Source organism: Phoca vitulina, unplaced genomic scaffold, assembly GCF_004348235.1.
Source record: "Phoca vitulina isolate PV1807 unplaced genomic scaffold, GSC_HSeal_1.0 scaffold998, whole genome shotgun sequence".
Lineage (NCBI taxonomy): Eukaryota > Metazoa > Chordata > Mammalia > Carnivora > Phocidae > Phoca > Phoca vitulina.
In genome coordinates, this window is record NW_022590685.1 from 1,049 (window position 1) to 10,930 (window position 9,882).

At 49.5% G+C, this 9,882-nt stretch overlaps 1 non-coding gene across 1 annotated transcript; it reads left to right on the forward strand.

The window, feature by feature from the left end:
* Positions 1-9,596: 9,596 nt before the first annotated feature.
* LOC116629458 lies at positions 9,597-9,787 on the forward strand. The gene has a single exon (XR_004298748.1). It is a non-coding gene; the product is annotated as a U2 spliceosomal RNA (small nuclear RNA).
* Positions 9,788-9,882: the final 95 nt, after the last annotated feature.

Below are 9,882 nucleotides of genomic sequence, written 5' to 3' on the forward strand. Positions count from 1 at the left end.
GGCTCCCGGGAGCCCCGGGAGCTGCAGCCGTGTCAGCCGTCCCTGGTGCCGAGCCTCGGCGCGGGATGTGTGCGCGGCGGCAGGTGGGCGGCCCGCTGGGTTTGGGCCCGTGGCGCGCGGGGGCGGTCGGGAGGGTGGAGTCGGGCGGCGGCAGCCGCGCCCCCTCGGGGAGCTAAAGGCGGGGCATGCAGATTTGGAGTGGCTGTTGGGCGCGGGCCGGCCGGGGCAACCAGGGATACTCGGGGTCTCTCGTTCCGAGGGAAGAGAAGGAACCGTCTGCACAAACGTCTAGTGATACGGATGGAACTGTCGACGACGCAAAGGAAATGAGGCCAGGAGTGAGGGCTGGGTTCTCACCGTGAGTTGAATATGGATGATGGGAGGCCGGTGCCCAGGCGGCGGGGGCGCTAGGCTTCGTTTCTCGGTCTTTGGGCTGAAGTTAGGTGTAGTATCTGTTTTTTCGGGTTTGAGATCTAATGTGTTCGCCGGGGACAGTGGTGTTAAGTGGGGGTTTTTGGAGATGGGTTATAGAGCTTACTCTGTCCGCTTCGCGTATCGGTCTGCTGTTGTGGTATATTCCGGGAGCGGTACTTCTTCCCTAATTTAACACCAAGGTGAGGGAGTAGGTTTGGGTGTTCTCTCTACGCATTTTGCTATTACAGTGTTTTGTACGGTTTGGTTCTTTGGACGATCTTGTTTTTGCTTTGGGGTCCCTTGGAAACTCTCCCATGGAGGACACACGTTCCTGCTTCATTATGTGGCGTCCGCTTGTTTTTTTTTTCCCCCCCTTCTGCGCTTGGGCCTTGGTTTCCACGGTGTTGTCCCTTACAGCACCCCACTTCGCTATGTCACCCACCCATTGCCTTTCTTTGTGGTTGCGTTTCCTTGCTCCTGTCATCCGTCCAGCTGCAGGTCATTCCCTCGAACGTTTAGCTCCCGGCTGTCTCCCTTTGCAACACACTCGTGTCATTCCGGCTCTCTTTCACACACACTCGTGTCATTCCCGCTGATCTCAACAGCCTCACTGCTGATCCTTCCGAACCCCTTCCTCTCAGTTCTCCGACCTCCGCTACCCTTACCTAAAACACTCACTCCCCCGGTCCGACCCTAGAGCTTGTCATTACCAATTGCTCTAACCCCTTCCACATGCAGTCTTACACTGGCCAATCACCTTCTTCCACCCCCCCCCCCCCCCGCCCTTTGGTACCACCTACCACTTTTCACTGTCCCTTCACCCCCACCCTACCCCCAAGCCACCAATGTCCTCCCATCCTTATTATTATTTTTTTTTTCTGTAGCCGCTTAAGTATTCAGTTTATTTGGATAGTATACTTGAACATATTAAAAGTTACAAAGCCTAAAATAAGCAACAAGTCAATAAAATCACAACTCAAGAATTCTTTTTCACATGGTATCACTGACTATGAAATGCAAAAAGACTATAAATGTTTTACGTGGAATGATCTCTAACCTAATAAATTACACTAGTGTGACCAAAACAAATGATCGCAGACTGTGGAAGACAATAGAACATGAGCTGTTCTCCAGGACTGCTTTTTCAAAGCTTGAAAGATTAACTGACCCATCATTTTAGGGGGAAGAAGAGAAGTATGGATTACGAGGCTCTACATGTAGATTTTAAAAATTCTAATTAGAATATCTTAGACTATTTTAGATGTTTACTTGACATTGGAAATGTAGTCGACTATCAAAGTATTTCTCTTCATCACAAAAATTCCATGTATTAAGGATTTACACAATCCGGGGGGGGGGGGGCCCTAGAAACATTTTTGTTGCCTGAGCAAGTAATTTTCTAAAAAGGCTCTCCAAAATCTTGACTAGAGGTGTCATACTCTGCAATGAAATGCTTGAGTTCTTCAAGACACCGCTCACCTATTTCATGTAAATTCTGTCTCAGTGCAAACTGTACAGACTTTTCTAATGAAGGATCTTTTTCCATCAGCATTTTCACAACCCTCCCGAAAGTTCCACAGTCTTGTCGGTAAACCTGTTCCATCTCTTTGGTTTTTGATGCTATTGCTTTGGAGCGACTGCTTAGTTGACTGTCTTCAAATAATTCTATGCCATCTGTTGCATTTGACTCAGGTTCCTCTGGCTGCTCGATCAACAACGGTGCTGTGGATCCTGCCTCATACTCAATCTCAGGTAAGTTACTCTCATCTGCCTTCTCTAGCTTCTCAGCAGCCCGCTTGCCTGCAGCCTCGGCAAGTTCCTTTTCAGTTAGCCTACTGGGTTCGTCTAACACCTTTGATATGTCCTCCCATCCTTATCGACCGAGATTCATTTCCCTGCACGTACCGTCAGTCAGCTCCCTTGCCACGACCTTGGTGCCACCCCTGCCACTGAACGTAGCCGGCAGAAAGCATACCACCAGGCTCACGTGGCTCCCCTTAGCGCCCGGTATGCCGGGGAAAACTAGACATCGTCCACGTTTGCTACCGGGCACCCAAGAGGCCCTTCCACGAGAGGTAAAAATAAAGCATAGTGGGCAACGGCTTTATTAAAAATTGCCGTACGAATTTAAACATAGCACACCTACGTTGTAAATTACTTCATACTTTCCAGGTTCTGAAGGTCTGAATACCTGAATCTTGCGACATGCTCCAAATGCCAGGAACTGCTCGTTGGCTTGTCCTACCCGGCCTGCGGGATACTGCCTCCGGACCTCAAATCCATCCCCGACAGGTTCGGCCTCACCACGACTTCTGGTCCTTCTTGCACTTGCATTGTCAAAAGGTAACAGCTGAAGAAATTTTTTGTGACCCTCGTTGAACTGCAAATTCTGGAGTTGGAGAAAATTCATCTAGGATATTGTCATTTTCAGACATGTGGTGGGAGATGTCCCTCATGTAATCCCATTCACCGTCCTCATTAGAGACCAGTCCTTTGCTTTCATCTTCTGATTCCTCTGCCGGTACTGTCATGATCGGTCTTGCGGAAATGGGCGCCTCTGGCCGTGTTCTTCTCTTTGTCATCGGGGGTGGAAAGATGAACATTTCCCAGTTCTCGCTTGCAGTCAACAAAAGCAAAATCGAGCCTTCGGAGATGGTGTCTCCCACCTGCTTGTCTACCTTCGGGAAAGGGGAATGCGTACTTTGTTACCGCAACAAGGCAAGGAGAAAACGGAAGGATGGTGGGTGCCACGGCGACGACTTGTTCCGCGACCGCTGCATCACCCCTCTAAGGGATTCCTTCATTCCCCCATTTTCCTGATCCTTGTAGACTTTTTCGTCCTAGCTACGGATGGAGGCGTAAGTGCAGGCAGGCCGAAATATGCCTAGGAGGACGACATAGCAAATCGTGTCGAGATACAGGGAAAGTTAGATCGCGAAGACGCCGTGATGTGTCTTCGGTTTTGAGAGAGAGGAAAGCGGCGGCAGGAGCCGGCCCGCCACTCACAGCTAGCCGTGGTGGTCTCCGGTTGGACATACACAGTTTCGCCCGGCAGTGGCAACCTTAAAAATAAAATAGCCAGTTATTTTACTAGCAAAATGAGTCTGTTCGGGGATGGCAGAGGCATTGCAGTTGGGGACGGACATGCAAGCTAGGGGGGAGCCTACAGGCAAGTCCGAAGAGGCAAAGGGAAGGTCAGCTTTTTTTTTTTTTTTTTTTTACTTTTTTTATTTTTTGGAAGGTCAGCTTCTTTTAGGTTTTAGGAGGACATTGGGGAGGCTTGCTTTGAACAAAAGTTCACTGGAGAAGAACAAGAGCTTGAGGTTGTGGCAGTTTCCCATTAAAGTGCAAGCGGTGGTTAGTGCCTGGTTGCTGGGGCAAGGAGGGCTCTATCCTCCTTTTTCTTACAGGCAGGAGCTGAACCACCTATGTGAAAAGGTTCCCCCTTGTCAGAATAATTTTTGTTTTCCTTCTTCCTGCTGGTTAGGCAGGCCGCAAGGAGTGGTACGTGCTTGAGAGCTCCCCTTTCAGGGCTTCCTGGCTCCATTTTAAGTGAGATTTCCTTTATTTATTTTCAACGTCAACATCAGAAAAGGCCGCTCTGGGACCGCGACGAATCAAGACAGAAGAAGTGAGACCACTCCGTGGTCACGTCGGAACGGAGACAAAAAAAGAAGAATGTTGTCCGAACAAGAAAATGCACCAAACACCCCCCCTTATCCTGGCTAATACGAGTAACTGCTACTCCTTTACCAGTTTGCAGCTTTGGCCTCACTCTGTTTTTCCTTTCTTCTGGGTAAGATTTATTCAGCTACCCAATCACTGAATTACCCTGACTTCCCGAAGGCATCTGTAGGGCGGGGGAGATCTTTTTCCTTCTCCCCTTCGAGGTTCTTGGGGTGGGGGTGGGGGGATGGCTGGGGCTTTGTCACAAAAGACAGATGAACAAGAGGAAAACAAACGGAAGTTTATTAGTGTGTATATCTCATATATACATGGGAGAAACTTAGGGATGAGTAACTCAATGGGGTGGCTAGAACTTGGGCTTATATAGCTCCTTAACACAGAAGGAACAGGAAAAAGAAAAAGAAGAAAGAAAAAAAAAAAACAACAATAAATTTTCAGGAAGTGACAAGACGAAGTAAAAGGGCTTTGAGTTTCTAGGGTGGCAAACTGTAGGAAGTTAAATATAGGGGGGAATAGTAGAAGATAAGGGCCGTCCAGTAAAGTTTGTTACGTAGAGTCCTCTGGTGCCAGTCTCTGGGCCGATAAGGATCTGGGTTGTCAGTGATCGACTTCTGTACACATTTCTGTCCTGCTTTGAGGCAAATCGGAAGAGGGCAGAGTTCTTCCTTCTGTCTGTTTCAGCTCAAAATAATCTTTCTGCCAAAGTGGCATATTGGGGGGTGGCGGGTGGGGGGTGGGTTAGCAAATGCTGCTACCCTTCACACCCCATTCAAAGGAAGGCCTCGCTTGCTTAAACTGTCCCGCAAGCCCACATCCTATACGTAATAAGCCATTCCCGACACCCTCGCCCCGAAGCGCGTCCCCTCTCACTTTTGCAACTAGGATGACCCAATTCGTCTCATCCCGGGCGTGTTCCTGGTGGTCTTTGGCTGGATGGTGTCGGCAAGTTGTTAAGAGGCTCCACCGAAGGACCCCTCTGGTAACCGCAATATGGAATGAGTTTTGGGCGCCTGGGTGGCTCAGTTGGTTAAGCGACTGCCTTCGGCTCAGGTCATGATCCTGGAGTCCCTGGATCGAGTCCCACATCGGGCTCCCTGCTCGGCAGGGAGTCTGCTTCTCCCTCTGACCCTCCCCCCTCTCATGTGTTCTCTCTCATTCTCTCTCTCTCAAATAAATAAATAAAATCTTTAAAAAAAAAAAAAAAGGAATGAGTTTTGTTCTGTTTAAGAGGCAAAGTTTTCTCTTTTTTTCATTACATACATCTGAAGGGTCTCATGACTAAGGTCTTATTAGCTGATAATAAATGACCTTTTCCCAACAATAGCTAGCCCCTTCAAGGTCCTGGAAACCTTGCTTCCAAAATTCCTTAGCGACTTGGGCTATCCCTAACCCTTCCCAGCTGGAAAGTATATAATGGGCCACTCCTCATGACCCCAGTGCAGCTCTTTCTGCCCACGGGCCCTGTCCCCGTGCTTTCATGAGACCGCCTTTTTGCACCGGAGACGTCTCAGGAATTCTTTCTTGTCCATTGGCTTCGAACCCTAACGTTCTTTCCTACATCATAGGGCGCCCAGACGTGGGGCTTTGGGTCCAGAGTCTCATCCGGACTCAGCCTCGGTGCAAACTTGGCGAGTGCTTTCTCTTCTCTTCCTTTACTCTCATTTTCGGGGCTCTTCAAGGAGCACGCTCTTCTTCCTGGAACACTTTCACGCCGATTGCTCAGGCTGCAATCCTCTAGCCCGTGGCTACTCTACAGGGAGGAGAAAGCCTGCCTTTTGGCTGGAAGTTAGTAGTACCCTGGCCGGGATGGTAACAAGACGCAGAAACTTGATGCCCTCTCTCATTCCTGTCCTTACACAAAGTTGTCTGTCTTGGGCACGGGACAGCCACCTAAGCCACCAGGACGGCTGCCAATCTTAAGACTCCCGTGTGAGGTGTCCTCCTGATTGAGCTAATGGGATCCCCTTCACATCCCTGGTCTAGCCGCTTCTGGCCGCGGGACCTCCAGTGGGAGCCGGCAGAAACCAGTACCCGATGGAATTAAAACCCAACCGGGGACCGTTTCCTAGGGAAGTTCGCTGTAAGGACTACATGTGTTGGAATGTCGCTTGGATCATGGTGGATTTCTGTCTTTACTGTTTTCCATCAACGTCCTCTACTAAGCACTTAAGCTACAAAATTTGGTAATTTCCCCTTGTAAAACTTTTCTAGTGTTCTCCATGGGTTAAAAACAGCAAGTTCTTTAAGGCAAGGTAAAATAAGGCACGACCTTCAAGGCGAGGTAAAATAAGGCGTGACCTTCACGGCACGACCTCCAAGGCACGGTATTTCGGTCCACGCGCCAGCCACCTGTCTGTAGCCTAGGACGCAATGGGGAAGCTGGGGGGTGGGGAGGGGCGGGGAGGGGGACGCTAGCATCCCTCCTACAGGGGCCTTTATCGGTGGCGGTGGTCACAGCGATTTCGTTCAGGGGACGCCTCGGGTCGCTTTGACACCAGGAACCTCTGACTTATCCTGCGTGGGACGCCAGGGGGGGGGGGGGGGGGGGGGGGGGGATTTTCTAGGTAATGGACCTTCTCTTTTCTTCAGTTCCCAAGGACTCTCCCTTGGGGTGACTTTTAACCCACTGGAAACAATTCGGATTGCAAAACGTAGGAAAGGACTGAGCTCCTGTGACACCGCATGGCCTCAGTGGGATCTATCAGTTAGATCTCTTCTGCAGGAAACAGGGCAAATGGACCTAGGTTACCTTCATTGCTCTACACCAAGACCCCGACCTAAGGGCCTCTTGCAGAATGTGTTTGCCTGAGGGGGGCGGCTAGTAAACTCCCTCCTGACATATTGGACGATAATTATCTAAATAGGCCCCCTCTGAATAAACCCAGGTTGCTGGAAGAAACATAGGCCCTCCCTAGCAAAGGGGACTCTGACTCTCTCTCTCTCTCTCTCTCCCTCTCTCTGTCACTGTTCCTCCTCCTAATAGATGTAGGGGCTTCTTCCTCACTCATTTCCCGGGTTAATGGCTATAACTGGAGCCAACTGTGGTTAGTCTACCTCGGGACGGGGACTTTAGGGAATGTTCCCAAGCAGCTGCCGAAACTCCCTTTGTTTCAGGGAAATTCCCTGTCCTCTCTGGCCCGGCGCGGACCGCCTGTTCCCCCTTTACTGGCACGAAACCATGGCGTCCGCGCCTCTGTTGGAGCCGATGAGCTCTAAAACCGGGACCGCTTTCTCTGCCTTCTGGCAGCACTTGGCCTCTTCTGTCTCCCCCTCCCGCTTCTGTTTCCGCACCACCTTGGGTGCAGCCTGCACAACAGGCTTCCCTACCATCCTCGGTGGCGCAGGCCCCATGGCTCCTCCCTTCACTGTCAAGGAGCAAGAAGAAAAAAAAAAAAAGAAGAGGGGCGCCTGGGTGGCTCAGTCGTTAAGCGTCTGCTTCCGGCTCAGGTCATGATCCCGGAGTCCTGGGATCGAGCCCGCGTCCGGCTCCCCGCTCAGCGGGAAGCCTGCTTCTCCCTCTCCCGCTCCCCCTGCTTGTGTTCCCTCTCTCGTTATCTCTCTCTCTCTCTCTGTCGAAAAATAAATAAAATCTTAAAAAAATAAAATAAAATAAAATAAACAGCTGGAAAATGGGATTGGTTCCGCAACAGTTGTATAACTCAACTAGCACCTTGACCAATTCTACGTGGCTGGGATGACAAAATCGTTCCCTAAAAGCCAGAGCATACCCCGCTCTGTAGGGTTAACTATGGGCTTGTGGAGATAATGGATGACCCCACTTTATGACTGGATTGGATGATGCACTTGGGGATGCCCTTATCTCTTGACAAGTCTTCTCCCACTTGCCAGTGATTCCTTATAATTAGGATATTGTTAAGGCTAGACCTCAGACAAAAAGGGCTTCTTGATGGTTTCATCTCTCATAGTCATATGTATCCTAGAGGCCACCTCTATTGAGGTACAATTGCAAACAAGGGCTTTAGCCGAGCACATAATAGCCCTCCTGGTTTAAAAAAAAAAAAAAAGAGCCTCAAAGCTCACTACGGGACGGTCCCTGACTGTAATGATGTCACATCAGGTCCAGAGTGTCTTAGAGACCAAAGGCCACCAACGGACGATGGGAGGCCGACTTATTAAGTACCGGGTTATGCTTATAGATATGCCTGAAATATTACTCGAAACCTGTCAGACTTCGAACCCAGCTACCCTTATACCCGGACCCGAGCATCGTACTTCTATAGAGCATAACTGTTCAGAGGTTATTGATCTCGTTCATTCTAGCCAACCAGATTTAAAAGGCGCCCCTATTGAAAATACAAATGACAGTTGGTTTGCTGATGGCAACAGTTTCATGGAAAAGGGAATAAGAAAAGCTGGGTATGCTGTAGTGCTCACTCGTGCTTGGCAATTATTATTGTTAAAATAATAATAATTATTATTAAAAGTTAATACTTATACTGACTCCACATAGGCTTCCCTAGTCCTACATGTCCATGGAGCAATTTGGAAGAAAAGGGGATTATTATCGAGCCATAAATCAAATATGGGCCTGAAATTATTACTCTTCTTAAGGCTGTACACCTACCTAAGGAAGTAGCTGTAATTCACCTCAAGGACATCGAGGGATAGGACCTTAGAATCTAAAGGAAACAATTCACTAGACCGTGCAGCCAAGCAGGCAGCACAAAATAAACAAATATTAAGTCTTTTATCCGTCTTAACTCCAATAAAGTCCATAAGTCCAGTCCATTCAGACCAAGAAATGCACAGGACTGGCTTGTTAATAATGAAGGAAAAAAAATCTTTTTTTTTTTTTTTTTTTTTAAGACTTTATTTATTTATTTGACGGAGAGAGACACAGCGAGAGAGGGAACGCAAGCAGGGGGAGTGGGAGAGGGAGAGGCAGGCCCCCTGCAGAGCAGGGGGCCCGATGCAGGACTCGATCCCAGGACCCTGGGATCATGACGTGAGCCGAAGGCAGACGCTTAACCGACTGAGCCACCCAGGCGTCCCTCGGTAGAAATCTTTCAACGTAGCTGTCCGCTGGAGAAGATGTTGAAGAAGAAGAGAGGAGAGACGCTGCCAAGAAAAACCTCATCCAGCGGCTTGCGTCTTTCTCGCTCGGGGCTTTCTCCAAGGCAACGAGGCTGGAGCTCTCCGGCTACGCCTACCCGCCTACCCGCGCGTTTCCGTTCCCAGGCGGAGGGCCGGCGGGGAGGGCAGGAAACCAGGAAACGGCGCGCGCGTGTGGGCGGTACATGCAAATTAAAAACGGCTGTTTCTCCCGGGACCGATGGGAGCAAAACAATAAAAAGCGTGCAAGCCCCCCAAAAGTTAATGACCTGACAAACTATGTATGTCTTATGGGTTGCGACGATGACATACCGTCAAGTTTAGGGGAAGAGGGTGGGCTTTCGTTTGAAGGTGATTTTTCTCACCGTGATCTAAACGGTTGTGTGAGAGGCAGGGTGCCGCGGTGCCGGGAGAACCCAGTTATCGCTTCTCGGCCTTTTGGCTAAGATCAAGTGTAGTATCTGTTCTTATCAGTTTAATATCTGATACGTCCTCTATCCGAGGACAATATATTAAATGGATTTTTGGAGCAGGGAGATGGAATAGGAGCTTGCTCCGTCCACTCCACGCATCGACCTGGTATTGCAGTACTTCCAGGAACGGTGCACCCCCTCGGGGGAACGACCGAGGTTTCTAAGATCAGATTGACTTCTATTTTGTTAAGTTTTTGACGGAGTTACGTCAGAGAGCCTCTAAGTGCGTTGACGT